The following is a 17,555-nucleotide window of genomic DNA, read 5'->3' on the forward strand; positions in this document are numbered from 1 at the left end:
AGCTAAAAGAAGCCATGGGCATTGTCAACATTCTACCTGGAAATCTCTTTAGCGAGATCCTTAAGTTCAGGTACGTTTTCTATCTCCCAAGCTACTTGGGAGATGGGTTTGCAAACGAGTGACAGATTTGCAAACTGCTTCCCTACTACAAGCCTTCAGTTATGCTTTTCCCAGTCTCCCACGGCAGATTCCTCACCTCCCAGACTGTGCTCATTGCCTGGTTCCAAAGCCGATCCTTCATGTTTTAGGTTCTTATGTAGAATCGCTCCGCTAGAAGGTACTGATTTTTCTCCAGTTATCTATTGCCGTATAACAACCACCCCAGAACATAGAGGCTTCAATCAAAACAAACAAATGTAACACAGTGGTTTATTATCTCTTATGATTCTGTTGACTTCTTATGAGTGGTTCTCATGCTGGTTTTTCCTTCCTTTAAAAAAAAATTTTTTTAACATTTATTCATTTTTGAGAGACAGAGAGAGACAGAGCATGAGCAGGGGAGGGACAGAGAGAGAGAGGGAGACACAGAATCTGAAGCAGGCTCCGAGCTGTCAGCACAGAGCCCGACACGGGGTTTGAACCCACAAACCGCGAGATCATGACCTGAGCCAAAGTCGGACGCGCAACCTACTGAGCCATCCAGATGCGCTTTTCCTTCCTTTTTAAGCTAAAGGGCCAGCTGGGCGCTGGGCTCAACCAAGACAGCTGAGAAAGTTGGGTCTCTCTCACTATGGCCCTTCATTCTCAGAGAGGCCACACAAAGTTTCCTCACATGCCGTCTTGGGGCAGCATTTCAAATGGATTAACCCCAGTACGCAAACATGTATCATATTTGCTGATGCCCCATTAAGCAATGCAGGTCACCCGTCAAGCACAGTCAATGTGAGAGTGGACAACGCAAGGGCTTGGATACCTAAAGGCACGATCCATTGGGAGCCATTAGTGCAACAATCTAACACAGGTAAACAAGACTGGGGGTCCAAACAGAATGCAGGTTCCAAGTAAACTTCACCAGGAAGTTGGCCAGATGTTGACTGATTCTCCTGCTCTGCCTTATATCTGTCAACACATGTGAATGGTTTGATGGGAATTTCTTACGACCAGTTAAAGAAGGAAGAAAAATCAAGAACCTGATTTGTTTCTACCAGACAGAAGCTGCTTAGGAAAGACGGTGATGAAGGGAAATACCCCCAGGGGCAGGTACGCAGATGGTGCTTTTATTTTCTTTGTAACGTGAGAGGAAAAATGAGTTACAGCTATGCCCTGGTTCGTGTCATCAGGATTAGAAAATTGGTAATAGTGAGGTCTAGGAAGAAGTATATGTATGGGCCTCAACAAATGGGCACAGAAAGTGAAGGCATTTATGTCTTATATCAAAGCCACTCTCTCCTGCAGAGGACCGGCCTTTGAGGGAGCCAGGAGGACTGTTTGTAGCAGAGGCATGACACTGAACCTCTTCCATAAAACCTCATTGCTTCAACAACTTCTCCCTTACTCATTGTTGCAGTATCCCACCAAGCAGGGGTCAAATGTGTGGTCAGCTAAGCGTCATCCTGGGCTCATGCCGTGGAATTGACTGATCTCACCATGCTTCCCGTCACCAGGAAGCCACTGCCTAGGTGGGATGGTCTTCTGAAAGCTCTGTCATGGCACCAGCTGGGAAACCGTCCCTGTGAGGTTGGGATTCTCTCCTACGGGGTGTGATAAATGTCCTAAACTGGCAACCAATACCCACGCCGTCAAGGCCATAGCCGGCATACGTGGAATGCGTGGCGGGTAACCAATGGGGGGATCGAGGAGAGTGGCGCCATCTCTCTTTTACCAAATGATGTTCGCTTCTCATCCCTGCTACCTTGACCTGATGGGTCTGGAGGGCTAGTGTCCAAGGGAAGAAGGCATCTACTACAAAACATGGTAATATTTCTAATGCATTGAAAGCTGAGATTGCACCCTGGCCTTCGGAGACCCCTTACGTGGCTAAACCGGCAGGCAGAAAAGGAGTCCCCGGCTGTCGGGAGCAATCCTGATGACCAGAGACAACTTGAGTTTCTATTCTATAACGTGGACAAGAAGGTCTATTTTTGAATTCAGGAATGTACTAGGGCACCTCTTATTATTCCCTTATTCAATAGTCCTAGAAAATCATGGCAAGTTCACAGTGATAGCACCACCGAGGGCCCCCGTCTTAACCCACAAAGGCTGGGGTTACCTGTCCAAGTAACGAAGTCTATCCTGTCAACGTGCGGACCGACAGTAAGTGGAACACAAGATGGCAAGAGAAAAATGCAGCCACTACTATGATCTTAGCCCCAGATGAGCTAGAGAGGGCAGCAGCAATAGCCATAACATGGCACAAACAGGCTGGAACCCACAAGCAGAGGCTGGAACCCCACAAGGATGAACCGAACCTCATGTCAGCTCTTCCTGCCTCTGGCCTTGGTGACAAGAGGGTTCTGCAGAAACAATCCTTCATCACAGAGCTAGAAACACACGCTCAGGAGTCAGAAAAGCTGGAGGAGGAGTCAGGGCAAAAGGTGGATCAATGAATTGCGGCCTGGCTGCTAGGTCGTGGCAGCAAAGTGAATCAGCAGCTCAACAAAACCATGCGTATCGCTCGGTGTTTCCGTTAAAACTTCACTTTTATTTACTTTTTAAATGTTTTTTTTTTATTTTTTTTAATGTTTATTTATTTTTGACAGAGAGAGAGAGAGAGAGAGAGAGAGAGAGACAAAGCATGAGCAGGGGAGGGGCAGACAGAGAGGGAGAGGCGGAATCCAAAACAGGCTCCAGGCTCCCAGCTGTGAGCACAGCCGGACCTGGGGCTCGAACTCACGGACTGTGAGCTCATGACCTCAGCCGAAGTCGGATGCCCAACCGACTGAGCGACCCAGGCGCCTCTTAAATGTTTTTTTTTTTTTCTTTTTAATTCAAGTTAGTTAACATACGGTGTAGTCTTGGCTTTAGGAGTACAATCCCCAGGGCTCATCCGGAAAAGTGTCCTCAGTACCCATCCCCCCCAGCCCATCCCCCACCCCACCTCCTCTCCAGCAATCCTCAGTTTGTTCTCTGTATTTAAGAGCTTCTTGCAATTTGCCCCCTTGACTGTTTTGATCTTATTACTTCCCTTCCCCTGTGTTCCTCTGTTGAGTTTCTCCAATTCTACATGAGAGTGAAATCACGCTAAGGGAAATAAGTCAGCCAGAGAAAGATAGATATCACAAAACTTCACTTTTAATATACTGTTTACTCATGTGTCATCCCATCTAATAAAAACCCTCTGAAGCAGGTATGTGATAGGCAGAATTCTAGAAGGGATGTTTCAAACATAATTAGGGTCCCTACTCAGGTGACCTTAACACTGAGAGATTATCTAGATGGGCTTGCTCTCATCCCATGGGTCTTTCAAAAGCAGTTTTCTCCCCCTCGTAGTAGCAGAAGTCATCAGAGAATTGAAAAGTGAAAAGAAATCTATGCCGTTCCCGTGGCCTGAGGCTGGAGGGGCTACATGAGGGAATGTAGGTGGCCTCCAGAAACAGAGGACGGCCTCCTGCTAACAGCCAATAAGATCATGGGGGACCTCAGCCTTACAATCCCAAGAAAGTGAATTCTGCCAAGAGCAAGAATAAGCTTGGAAGTGGATTTTTCCCAGACCAGGCTGACGGCTTCGTTCCAGCATTGTGATACCCTAAGCGGAGAACCCGCCCGTGCCCTGTTGAACTGTGGACCTACAGAACTATGAGCTAACAAGTGGGCATTTTTTAAGCTACTAAGTTTGGAGTTGTTATGCAGCAACAGAAAACTAATAAGAGGTATCGTAGTTATTCTTGTCATGGAGGGCCTAAAAAGTTAAGTAATTTCCCCAAGATCCCTTAAATTTCTAAAGGCTCTATCATTATCTCGTTGCCCATGAAGCATTTGGGCAAAAATCCATTCCATTATCTCATTGTCTTGTATCATGTTTCTCTCCTGAATTATATCTGTCGGGAAAGGATGGTATAGCTCTATGGGAAATACGCCTTTCATATTTACGGTTCGATAAAGAATCTGTTTAATGCATGAGACAGAATGAGAAGACAGGCACCAGAAGGCACAGGTCACTAGGGTCAGACTTGAGAACCTACAGCTTCAAGAAGAGGGGAAATTATTCTGGGAGGGTCAAAAGGTAAGAAACAAGCTAAAAGTCTGAGAGGAGGTAGGCGTTCGCAGCGTGGACACGGTGAAGAAGCGACCGACCTAAGAGCTGGGAAGTAAAAACGAATCATGGTGATTCGGAGGGAGAGGCAACCTGGGGGCCTTGGATCGGGGTCAGAGAGAGGCTCGTGGGAGCGAAGAGGGACCAAATAATCTCTGAGGTGACCTCAACATCCTCTAGTCTGTGGTTTCCTCACTTTCATAGCATCTTCGTCACCAGTGTTCTCCTTCCTGCTGCCGGGTGGGTCTTGAGTCAGCAGATAGGTACAAGTAGTGACAACAGCTCGGGGACTTGAGGCTGCAGAAGAGATCTGTTCTTTCTTGGCCACCAGCAATCAACTTCACGGAGCCCGTGCTAAACTGCGGCATCACTGCACCTTCCGGGCGGGGATGTTTGTCTTTCTCGTGGACTTTGGAATTTTTACGGATTCTGCATTCCATCCCTCACGCTTCCGTTCCACATAAGGAGAAAATGGGAGGAAAGAACTACCTAAATAAATCCCTGGGTGTTGAGAATGACAGTGCAAGGAAAAGCAAGCCATGATCTGTGGCTACCAGGGTTTCCTTTGGGCGTACAAAAAGATAATTCTTCCCACCGTTTCCCACAAAGTGAGAGCCAAACTTCCTTGTGTAATTAGAGGCTTATGTAACATATACCGAACACTTACTCCTGTCTAGACCCCTTCCGTTTCAGACAGAAGGAGAAGCAGTCGATGCCAGAGTCTTGGGCTCCTCCTCTTCCAGGAAGTGGTACAGTAGGGATGAAAGGACTCAGGGACTGATTGGGCTTAGCTAATCAGAGACAATATGAAGCCTTCTCAGTATTTTTCTGGTGCTTGAAGAGGGACCTAAACCTGTGTGGATACAAATCTGGAGGTACTTGAAAACACACAATCCTGAGTTTGTGTAATCATAAAAATGACAAGCATCAGCCGTCAATAAAGAGCTGACATTTATTAAGCCGCGACTCTATGGCAGACTGCGGGCTCGACCTCTTATATGAATTATGTCATATATGTCGTATAATCGTCACAAGAACCCTATTCAATAGGTAATGCTATTATCCCCATTTTTGGCAGATGTGGAACTGTGTCACTAAGATCCTCCTTCGGGAGAGGGCTTACCGACTGACTGCTAGAAAGCTCTTTTTAGCCATCAGATGCAGAGTACCTAAAGCCTCCTTTCCCACAGCCATGCCTTCCCAGACGGCTCCTACCAGGGACCAATCCTGTGGGGGCAAACTTGGCGTAATACAGGACAACTCTACTGGTTTAGTTTATCTTCGGAACTTCCTGTGGGATGGGCCAAGATGATGTCCGCCCTGCTGCTCACTCACACTTCCTTACCTCATCTTCCGTACGTGTTGATCCCTGAGACACATCCCTAAAAACATCCATTTCAGAGTCTGCTTCCCAAAGAACCCACCAGCAACACCATTTTACAGATAAAACGATAGAGCAAGAAACCCCTCGCTAAATCCATCACTTGCCACGGACCAAGTGGCATGGACCCTTGGGGCCAAGACTGCTTAAATATATGAATCTCGCTTAAGACCACCAAGGCCGATCCGGAATTTGGAACTGGACTCTGGGATGTGTCTCCAAGAAAGAAGGCTGGGAAGGCCCTGTTGGGACAGCCACGGAAGCCTGTGAATGCTGGCTGGAGCTCCACCTCTACTGAAGACAAACAAGGTCTGTCTGCCTGGTGCCCATTGTGACCACAGGGGGTGACACACAGACCGTTGCGACAGCATACAAAACAACGAACTTGACCTCGTCCTCTCCAACTCATAGCCTCTTTGCTAAGAGTATCAGTTAAAACAAAAACAAAAACCTGAGCCACAGAATCCGGGCATCTTAGCACGCTGTTAACTACGCAAAGAGCGTCTTACAAACTCAGGTGCTTTATTTTGGCCCTCAGTGTTTGTGTTGCACAGATTTCACGGTAACTAAAATTCTTTCCAGTAAGAGGTACAGGAAGACTAATTTATGCAATTTTGTTGTAAACCTCGCTTCTCATTGTCTTCTGAAATATTGTATCTGAAGCTATCATGACTTTTGAAAATTGCATCTTGATGAGTTTCTTGGGGGACATTGTGATTAAGAGGCATGATACCTACCAAGTGATGAACTAATAAAACATTCTATAAGAAAGAGTTTATCAGGGCTCCTGGGTGGATCAGTCGGTTAAGCATTCGACTCTTGATTTGGGCTCAGGTCAGGATCTCACAGTTCCTCGGTTCGAGCCTTGCATCGGGCTCTGTGCTGACAATGTGGAGCCTGCTTGGGATTCTCTCTGTCCTTCTCTCTCTGCCTCTCTCACACTCCCTCGCCCTCTCTCAAAATAAATAAATACACATTTTTTTAAAAAAGAAAGAAGTTAGGGGTGTCTGGGTGGCTCAGTCGGTTAAGCGTCCGACTTCAGCTCAGGTCATGATCTCACAGCTCATGAGTTCAAGCCCCGCGTTGAGCTGTGCTGAAAGCTCAGAGCCCAGAGCCTGCTTTGGATTCCGTGTCTCCCTCTCTCCCTGCCCCTCCCCAGTTGCTCTCTGTCTCTCTCAAATACAAATAAACATTAAAAAAAATTTTTTTAATGTATGTCCAAAAACAAAACAAAACACAAGCAACAACAACAACAAAATGTCTCAAAATTTACCATCCAAATCCAAAATGGAAATACAATAGCTCTTCTTGGATATTCCCTCAATACGAAACATGGACGGAATCCATTCAGTCCACTGGAAGTAGAGAAGTAGAATGGAAAGATTCTTAAATGTCTTCCTTGAGACTCTTGAAAATGCTCTATGAGAGTTAAAATACGTTATTTAAAAATTATACACCCATCTCTGCACTTTAAAGATGCTTTTAGTGTTGGGGTTTTGCAGGGGGGAGGGGGAGAGGCGGGTGGGGAAGTGAAACGAAGAGAAACGGGTCCCCTCAGCAGCTGTAAAGGCTTAAATATCGGACAAGCAGACAGACATAAGACAAAGCAAGATGAGACGGAGGCCAGAAACTGCCACCCACCACAGTTCTGGTGTCAGCCTGTCCAAAGCTGAGGCCAGATCTACACAGCGGGGAGGGAGATAGATTGGGTCGTAAATTGCCACCATCGATGATGGAGAAAAATGAGATTACACGCAGCAAATGACACCCAGTCGGGATAATTCAGTTTGTCATTCCTCCTAGCTAATAAGCCTCTGTTACAGTTTGATGTGTGGGGGAGAACCCAGCCTTGTCCACACAGAAGAATCAATCCATCCGAGAAGCCGCTGTCTTCGTCATCTTTGGAGTCCTGACCCCCCCAGAGGCGGGAAGAGCTAAAGACTTGGAAGTCCCCAGTGGCAGCCACCCCACCCCTCCACCCGAGGCCTTGGCCTCATCTGGAATCGTAAAATAGGTACGTAAGGAAGATTCCAGGCACGCTGAACGCATCGTGTCCCGACAGACAGGTCTCTCGTAAGCTCAGAGGAGCGGCAAAGCACAGGTTGCCTGATTTTCAGATGCCACGGAGACTCAACTTCGTTACGGCGGTGACGATCACCGCCTGAGATCTCTCAGGAATAAACGAATCTAGTAAAACCAATTGCTGTCTCTGGCTTTGGTCGAATCCCATGCCGTGCTAATGTGATCCGCTTCATTCAACACAAGCCACTGCACCGTTCAGAAAGAGCTGTAGCCCCCAGCACTCTGGCCAATGTCAAGCCAGGGGAGTTTTCCAAACGTTCAAAGGAGAAAAGCGGGTTATTGCCCTCTCTTGACTCACCTACTTAGTCTGATGTCTTGTAAGGAATAAATGTTGGGAAATCCTTCAACTGGCAGAAATCTGTGCAGTCAAAATTAGCGGGCACATCCAGAGCGCCTTCACAGACGAAAAAGAATGCTCTGTAGGCAACTACAGTCAGCGTGAGTTGTTCTTTTAAGGCTCTAGGGCTGTGTCCCCCGAAACCCTGCATCTTGCAGACTTGCTCAAGGATTCCTCAGGGACTGTTGAGTCTACTTGTCCTTTGTCTATCTTTATCTCTAACACAAGGACTAGATCCGGGAAGCCCTGTGGAGCATAAAAATCACGTATTACACATACTAATATCTTCCGTATGCAGAATTTGTGACCCCAAGGAAAAGCCAGTGACATGATAACCTCTCAGGGAAAATCAGCAGCAAAGAGGAGCTCAACAGGCCACCCGGTTGATTTGTATATAACTGTTGATGCAACTTAAGGCAAACACCTCTCCACACCAGTCATTTTTAGAAAGCAGACAGCATTCTTGAAGAGCTGAACTGCTGTGTAATTAGAATGCATAAATGTGGAATAAAATGGTATTGGAAACAAGAGGTCTCCATCAACCCTTTTTTCTGGAATAGGGTCGTCCCCTTGGAGACAGAAATTCCACGCCTTGTGAAAGGAAACCCGCTTTGTAAAGTTGCAAAAGAACAGCCAGTTATGAAACAGTCATGACACAATTACTAGTGAATGGTCGTCATTGCTCTTAAAATTTAGTGGCCAATCGATGTATCCCTAGGGGAAAGAGGGCATAAAAGAGTGGACTGCGCAGAGGTCGTGCCAAGCTGTGGAACGGCTTTGGAAATGGGGAAATATTGTTGACGGTGACCATAAGAAAAAGAAGGGCTGCAGAGGGGAGCATTGTGAGGCGGCCCCTGGAATAACCATACAAAGCAAGTTAGAAATCAAAGGACGGGATCGAGCAGGCAATAGTCCAAATCCTGACAAAATCAACTTGGAAGGGGAGCCGAGGTATGCCTGAGAAAGGTCACGGTCCCTTTCTTTGTCTCCAGTGCCTGTGAAGAGACCTCAGGGTGGGGTAGGATGGGGCAACAGCAGCGACCCCAGCTGCTGTGGACAGGACGGACTGAAGGAAGCAGCGGGCGGGGCTTCCACTGGGTTCCACTCGGCCGTTCCCCCCCCCCCGCCCCGCCCCCAACCCCAGTCGCTCGCGGCGCCCCCTCCTGGCCACGCGGGCAGTGCGCGCCCAGCTCCTGCGCCCAGGCGGACTCCTTGATTTCAGCCCAGAGCGAGACAAGCCCCTCTTTCTCCCGCTTTCACAAAACCCAAAAGACGGAGCCCCTCCAAGCAGCAGACAAAAACTGATCCCCGAGCTTCGGCTTTTTGCTGCTGTCCAGGCTCTTCTCCAGGAATAACTTACTCGGTGACATAGCAGGGAAGGTGGGAACCGGAGGCTGAACCCAAAAGGTTCCCCCAGCGTGGAGCGCCCCCACTTTTGCAGCTTCATCTTGGAGTGGCGGGGGGGGGGGGTTGGTTCGGTGGCTTCCGCGCCGGCTCTGGCTTGGGAAGGGGTCGACGGAGTGTCCCCCGACCCCCACCCCCACCCGGGGCGGGGTGTGGGAGGCGGGTGGGCGTCTCCCGGCCTCCCGCTCCTCCCCTCCGCGTCCCCACCCCCCTGCCTCTCGGGGACACACTGTGTGGCCGCTTTTCTCCAGCACGCGGCGCTGCGCTCGTTTTTATCCCCGCAGCCGCGCCGGTTCGTGCGCGGCCAGCGGGGCTCAGCCAGTCCGCTGGAATTGAGGAGCGATCATTGAATCTGCGGCTTTCATGACGTCTCCCTGCGTGGCCCATCACTTTTCTCCCAGCCGGGAATTTTTTTTTTTTTTTCCGCCACTCTTGCCTTTTCCCCGTTCCCTCCACCGGGTCTCCCGCCCGCGTCCGAACCCGACGCACACCCCTCCGCCCCTCCGCCCCTCCTTTGACCCCGCGCCCAGCCCTCCTCTCCGCTCGCGGCCAGAGGGAGCCAGTTTGCAGACGGCCGCACCTGGCCGGAGAGGTTGGGCGGGTGGAGGGGTGGGGATCCGCGGGAACCGGGAAGCCAGACCCAGAGCTGGAGGCACCGCCAGGAGAATGGAGTCTCCTAATAGCCTCCCGGGGCTGGTGTGAAATTTGACCACCTGATTCCAGTTTTTCTTTCCTTTCCTTTCTTTCTTTTTTTTTTTTTTTTTTTCTTTCTTTTTTTAAAATTTTCTCCCCTCACCATCCATCGTGTAGTGAAATATTAAATCTTGCTCCGTTCCAAGAGAGGAGATCATGATTGAGTGAAACCACCCTGTCCGCAACAAGGTAAGCGGTGCGCTGAGTTGCTCGAAGGCGAGAAGCTGGCATCAATCTGGGCAGAACGTTCCGTGCCCTCGGGTCCCCACCTCCCCCTCCCCAGGCTCCGCCGCCGCTGCATGCTCCACGCTGATGAGAGAAACATGATGCCCAAGTCAAGGGAAAGGCGAGGGAGAAGCCGGTTACATAACAGAAGGGAAATCTGTTTCATATGGTTTTCATTAGCAACTGAAAACTCGCAAGGGGGGGGGGGGGCGGGGAGAGGAGGGGTCTGCATGCCCTGGGCTCAGAGAAACCCAGTCAGTTATTGCAGACATCATTTCAACATCCATTGGCAAAGAAGAAATGCACTGATTAACTGGCAGGGGCGGCTTGCGGTGTAGTCATTTCCAGTTGGGAAAAGCCCATTGTCTTTATGGAAAGCTGTATCCTTGTTCGTTTTTGCATAGAAGAGAGAGACAGAGACCGAGACAGAGAACATGAGAAGGAAGAAAAGGAAAAGTGAGGGGTGGGGAGAAACAGGCAGAGAATGGGAAACAATAAGTCCTAACTGTTCTCTATCAGTAAAACCAGGAATGTAGGATATGATGGCTACAAACACTTCTCCCTAGAAGTGAACTGAATTGGTTTGTAATTGGAAGAAAAGAAAAAAAGAAAGAGAGCAAACCCCTTCAGATAAAATGAGATGTTTATGGCATTTAGGGATTGGACAAATCCCCTGACTTGCTTCCTCCTGGGTATATTTTCATTTGCATCAAGACATTAAGCTTGAATTAGTTTTTAACAGAAATAACATTAGTATTCCCCAAACCCAATAAAACCTTGGGTCGATCCACAGGTATATCTCTTGTACCAGCCTCAATATGGAGAGACTTTTAAGGAGGAAACATGTCTTAATAGAAACAGCCACAGAAATGGGGTGAGGTTAATGGAGAAACAAAATACCAGAATTTTCCAAAGAATCCCGCCTCCACTCCCAAAAAAGGAAGAGAGAGAGAGAGAGAGAGAGAGAGAGAGAGAAAACTCCAGTGTTTGGGAGTTGGAGATTCATTATATGTTTATAGAGTGCCTCCTGCTTGCTTTTATCCAAAGTCTGAAGGTACTAGGCAGCCCCCACCATGCAGGGTGCAATGCCACATCCTTACTAGCTCCTCACCCTGCCCTACCTTTCTTCTGCTGAAAAGAGGAAGGGGATGCCCAGGAGCTGATTAGAAAGAAAAAGGGGCTTGCTATAGTCAGGGCACTGCTAACTAAGCTTCGCCCATTTTGCCTGGAGAAAGAAAGAGCTGAGTCTCCATGGCGACCCAGGTGGGAGGGGAGAAGGCAGCTCCAGTTACAAAAATGCGTTGGACAAAACTTTCCCCGCTTCAGGCTAAGAAATAAGCCAGCCGCGTACCCTCTGGAGGGTCCCAGGGAATCGGCTCTGCCCAAATTCCTGCCGGCGACCCGTGAGGGGGCTGCCAGAACTGGCCGGCACCCTCTCAAACCTCCCAAAGTTGCCCAGAGGCCACGGAGATGGTTCCGGCAGCAGGTTCCGAATTCAGCACCAAGGCCAGAGCACAGAAGCCAGGTTCCCACCTCCCAGTTGGCTGCCCCGGGAACACTATCAGCTCCTTTGGTGGCAGGAGCAATCACTTTCTATAAAGGAACGATTCTCTTGCCCGTGCAGAATCTGGATATCTGATTATCCACAGAATTGCGTGGGACAGAGAAGCTTGCAAATCATCCATTTCACGCATGGCGGTGCATCAGAGTAACTATTCAAAATCAAGAGCACTAAAACAGCAAAAGATGCAAGCTGAACGAAGAATGGAGAATGACCCTGTCCTCGGGGAGAAAGGGGGTATGCGGGGGTGCGCGCGCGCGCACACGCGCGCGCGCACACACCCTGGATCAGTCTTTGATGAGAGTTGCCTAGTTTCAACCAAGTCCCTTTGGTTTCAAAAGCATCCATTCATTTCTTACCCTGTCACTCTCCTCTTCACTTTGAATGGGGCTTCGATGACAGAAAGACTGTAGGAGCACCCTGTCAGCAAGATACCAGTTAACCAAGTCCTGTCTAGAGGTCCTGAGACCACAGAGGTAGAGAAATAAATTACTCTTGGTCCAGACCTGACAGACTCTTCCAAAAAAAGAGCCAGTGAGCTCCAGGAAAGGGAAGTAAGTGTGCTAGTGAGGTGAGATGCGGTAACTGTATCTTTAAGCCAGTATGTGAACAGGGCAGCTACATTTCCAAGGTTGCAGGCATAGGAAACAAGGAGGAAACTGTGCAAGAGGGGAGGACTTATTATCACCCGAGTTCCATTTCAGCATCCGTTGAGTGAAAGCAGGTAAGTCTCTCTCGCCATTCTGCCTTCACCTTGGGCAAAATTGGTCTCTGTCCTGCTGTCCTCATCTTTGGTCATAGATCCTCACGCCCGCCAATACTGATGAGGAAAAATAGTAGAGAAAAGTGGCAATCACATTTCTAATAGACAGCTTTTAAGAGTAGCATCCAGCTGTTCCAAGGCACGATTTGAATTGCAGAGCCCAGTCTAAGTTTGACAACTGGTGGGAAATAACTGATAACGCCTTTACAATACACTGGGCTGCTTTTCTCTTTTGACGATATACTTATGTGTGTTGGTTTAGTCTTGAGCTGGTTCCGGTTTGTTCTCTATGAAGGTAAATGAGGTAAATCCTGATTTTCTTTGCTGGGCTTTCCAACTGTGTTTCCAAGCTTGCCATTGCTTTCTAAAGGGGACGCATGCAGAGCACTTAGGACTTGGTTAAAGCGGTGTGCTTATACCTTCCAGTTTTTGTGGGGTTTTTTCACGATCTCGACTGAAGGCAGAAGCAGTCTATTCCAAACCTGGTCAAAGGGTGAGATGTTACACGATTTCTTCCATTTCCATTCCTGATAGATATTGCTAAGTTTATCCATGATGTAATTTATAGAAGAGTTGCTGCCTAAAGTGGAGAGGAGTGGTGCATGGAGTACTGTTAGCACTTAAAACAACTGTATCCTGGCTTTGTGCCATCTGAAGCTATCAGTAGACGAGAAGTCGAGATTAGTTAGGAGATAAATCCATACAAAAATATAGATCATTCCATAAAAAAAGATCATTTCTAACGTAATGTACTGGTGAGTTCTAAAGCTCAATTTCTCTCGTGAATTAAAAAAAAAAAAAGATGGGAATGTAAATGATCTAGGTATAGGAAATTGCTCAACCAATGATCTTTAGTTCTGGTAGATTCTATGCTCGTATATTTGGTGCTAATTTATCAAACTAGGATTTGCTTTCTTCCTGGGTGGCTAATTGTTGAGCAGAGCATCATTATGCCCTGATGGCAGTCAATGGCATACTCCAAAATAATTGGTTTACCCATTTCAAGTAAGATTTGTTAAGGAGACTTAATCTTTATCCCTGTGCACTTTGTATAATTTTTTTAAAAAATAATTTTGTCACCTTCCCCTGGCATTTCCTGAACATCATCAAATAGTGTATGTTAACTTTTATGATCCGGGTCTCCATGTAATACCAGGATCTACATAGGCTGTTGCCTTTCAGTATATAGAAATGTGTTCATTCCCTCTCAAATCCTCCCCCCATCTTGTTACAAACTATCTCTGCCTTTACATAAAACAAGACATCAGAAGAGCTGTTGAAGAAGCAAAAGGACAAAATTATTGGCAATGAAAAATACATAAATACACCCTTATTGAAGCTTAACCCCATTCGCTGATTTTCGTGGGTAGAAAGTATTGCTTTTCCCAACGGTTGACTCTTGACTATGTGAATCTTCATGAAAATACGATGAAGCTTCTTTACCAAAATGGGCAAGCAGGCAGGGTAAGGCTCTTTTCTTTTTCGACAACTCTTCCTTAAACAAATGGTATGTAAGCAATATGCAGATTAGTAAGGGAAATAGACCAGAGAGAGTGGAAACAAGGGGAAGGAAGCTGGGGAAAAGGCTAGCGTTTAAGTCTCCTGTATTTTTACCAGCACTAAAGTAATGACACTTTTGAAACCAAGGTTTTTTGTTTGTGTTTGTGTTTTTGTTTTGTTTTTCAACTCATTGTATCAAGACTTTAAGGTTTGTGGAATTGAGATGTTTGGATTTATAGTCTATTTAGATGGCATTTATTGTTTCTATTTTTTGTTTGTTTGTTTCATTTATTGTTTCTATTTTTGATTTTCAAATGTCATTTTAAATATCAAAAGAGAATGGAGTCCCTCTGGATTTTTTCAGAATTATTAAATTTAGTAATATGAATTAAAGGGAAATTGGTAGTTAGGTTGAAAAATCATCGAGATATTTGTTGAATTAAGATTTTGTTTTAGTTGTAGTTTGAGGGTTTAAGGAGATTAAAAAAGATAAAATGCAGTCATTTGGGATAACACATTTTAAAATGTATTTTAAATAATTGGCTCTAGAAATGATTAGGGTCTTATACAAAGAAGAGATTATCATGATGGTAGTTAGTACTCTAATGGTATTCTTACCCTCTTTTTATTTAAATTTGAGATATAGGGGCACCTGGTGGCTCAGTCGGTTAAGCATCTGACGCTTGATTTCAGCTCAGGTTATGACCTCACAGTTCGTGAGTTCGAGCCCTGTGTCGGGCTCTGCACTGACAGGGTGGAGCCTGCTTGGGTTTCTCTCTTGTTCTCTTTCTACCCCTCCCCAACCTGTGCGCTCGCTCGCTGTCTCTCTCTCACAAAATAAATAAAGAAATGAATACTTAAAAATAAGATAAAGTGAAATTCGAGATATAACTGACGTACAATAGTATATTCGTTTCAGGCACACACCATAGTTACTTGACATTTGTGAACATTGTGAAGTCCGTCACCCCACAAAATTAATACAATATTACTGACTATATTCCACATGCTGTACGTTACACAACCATGACTTATTTGTTTTATAACTAAAAGTTCATATTTCTTAATCCCTTCCCCCCATTTCGTTCCTACCAACCACCCCCACCCCCTGCAACCACCCATCTGTTCTCTGTATTTGTGTGACTGAGTTTTGTTGGTTTTGGTTTTTTTGATTCCACATGTAAGTGAAATCACACAGCATTTGTCTTTCTCTGTATGACTTATTTTGCTTAGCATGTTTTTTGTAGGTTACAAGATTTCATTCCTCTTATGACTAAGTAGTATTCCATTATATATATACACACACATATGATATAATACACACACACACACCACATCTTCCCCATTCATTCACTTATCAGTGAGCACTGAGGTCGTTTAGTATCTTGGCTCTTGTAAATAATGCTGGAATGAACAAAAGGGTGTGTACGTCTTTTCAAGTTAGATATTTTGTTTCTTTTTCAGATAGGTAACCACTAGTGGAATTGCTGGGTCTTATGGTAGTTCTACTGTTTTTTTTCTTTTTTGAGGAGCCTCTGTACTGTCTTCCAAAGTGGCTGTGCTAATTTGCATCCCCACAACAGAGCACAAGAGTTCCCTTTTCTCCACATCCTCATCAACACTAGTTATTTTATGTCTTATTGAACTAGTCGTTGATTGGCACGGAGTAAGATCTCATCGTGCATTCCCCTGAGGATTAGCGAAGCTGACCGTCTCTTCACATGCCTGTTGGCCATCTGTACATCTCCTTTGGAAAAATATCTGTTCAGATCCTCTGCCTATTTTTGTTAATTGGATTGCTTTTGCTATTGAGGTATATAAGTTTTTAAATACATTTTGGATGTTACCCTCTTCTTGGATATGTGACTTGTGAATATCTTCTCCCATTCAGTAGGTTGCCTTTTCAGTTTGTTAAAGGTTTCCTTCACTGTGCATAAGATTTTCAGTTTGATGTAGTTCTGTTGTTTATTTTTGCTTTTGTTACCCTTGCTTTGGGAGACAGATCCAAAAAAAAAATTGCCAAGACCAATGTCAAGGAGCTTACCATCTATGTTTTCTAGAAGTTTTATGGTTTCAGGTCTTAAATTCAGGTCTTTAGTCCAATCTGAGTTGACTTTTATACATGTGGTGTAAGATAGTGGGTCCAGTTTTATTCTTTTGCACGTAGATGTCCAGTTTTCCCAACACCCTTTATTGAAGAGACTGTCGATTCCCCATTGTATATTCTTGCCTCTTTTGTTGTAAATTGGCCACATATGCGTGAACTTATTTCTGGGCTCTCTATTCTGTTCTATTAATCTCTGTGTCTGTTTTTATGTCAATACCATACTGTTTTGATTAGTATAGCTTTGCAGTATAGTTTGAAATCAGGGAGCATGACACCTCCAGCTTTGTTCTTTCCCAAGATTGTTTTATTTGGGGTCTTTTGTGGTTTCGTACAAATTTTAAAGTTATTTGTTCTAGTTCTGTGAAAAGTGTCATTAGAATTTTGATAGGGATGGCATTGAATCTGTAGATTGCTTTCGGTAGTATGGACATTTTAATAGTATTAATTATTTCAATTCATGAGCATGGAATATCTTTCCATTTATTTATGTCTTTTTAATTTATTTCCTCAATGTCTTATGGTTTTTGATGTACTGGTCTTTCATTTCATTGGTTAAGTTTATTCCCAGGGATTTTATTAAGTTGAGGCACATTCCCTCCATACTCACACTGTTGAGAGTTTTTATCATAAGTGGTTGTTCAATTTCATCAAATACTTTTTCTGCATCTATTGAAATGATCATATGATTTTATCTTTCATTTTGTTAATGTGGTGTATCACACTCATTAATTTGCAGGTATTGAACCATCCTTGCATCCCTGGAATAAATCCCACTTGATCTTAGTGTATGACCCTTTTAATGTATTGCTGAGTTTGGTTTGCTAATTTTTTGAGGATTTTTCATATACATTCATCAGGGATATTGCCCTGTAATTTTCTTTCCCTGTAGTGTTCTTGTCTGGTTTGGGTCTCAGGGTAACATTGCACTTGTAAAATGAGTATGGAAGCTGTCTCTCCTCTTCAATTTTTTGGAAAAGTTTGTGGATAGGTATTAAATCTTGTTTGAATGTTTGGTAGAATTCAGTAGTGAAACCGTTTGTTCCTGGACTTGTGTTGGGAGGCTTTGGATTACTGATTTAATCTCCTTACCAGTAATCAGTCTATTCAGATTTTCTATGTCTTCATGATTCAGTTCTGGAAGATTGTACATTTCTAGAAATGTATCCATTCCTTCCAAGCGGTTCAATTTGCTGGTGTATAATTCTTCATAGTCTCTTATGATCCTTAGCATTTCTGTGGTATCAGTTGTAACTTCTGTTATATTTCTGACTTTATTTGTTTGAGCCCTCTCTCTTTCTTTCTTGGTGAGT

At 45.3% G+C, this 17,555-nt stretch overlaps 1 protein-coding gene across 2 annotated transcripts in view; it reads left to right on the forward strand.

The window, feature by feature from the left end:
• Positions 1-9,690: 9,690 nt before the first annotated feature.
• Positions 9,691-17,555, forward strand: part of KCNJ6 (potassium inwardly rectifying channel subfamily J member 6) — a 281,504-nt gene continuing 273,639 nt past the window's right edge. Inside the window, exon 1 of one of the 2 annotated variants that reach the window (XM_045501384.1) lies at positions 9,691-10,278. The gene's annotated coding sequence lies outside the window, so the exon portion shown is untranslated. Of the gene's footprint in view, positions 10,279-12,183; positions 12,600-17,555 lie in introns of those variants that run through there. The other variant, XM_045501385.1, reaches the window with a different exon arrangement.

The sequence above is a fragment of the Leopardus geoffroyi genome, chromosome C2 (genome assembly GCF_018350155.1).
Source record: "Leopardus geoffroyi isolate Oge1 chromosome C2, O.geoffroyi_Oge1_pat1.0, whole genome shotgun sequence".
Taxonomy (NCBI): Eukaryota; Metazoa; Chordata; class Mammalia; order Carnivora; family Felidae; genus Leopardus; species Leopardus geoffroyi.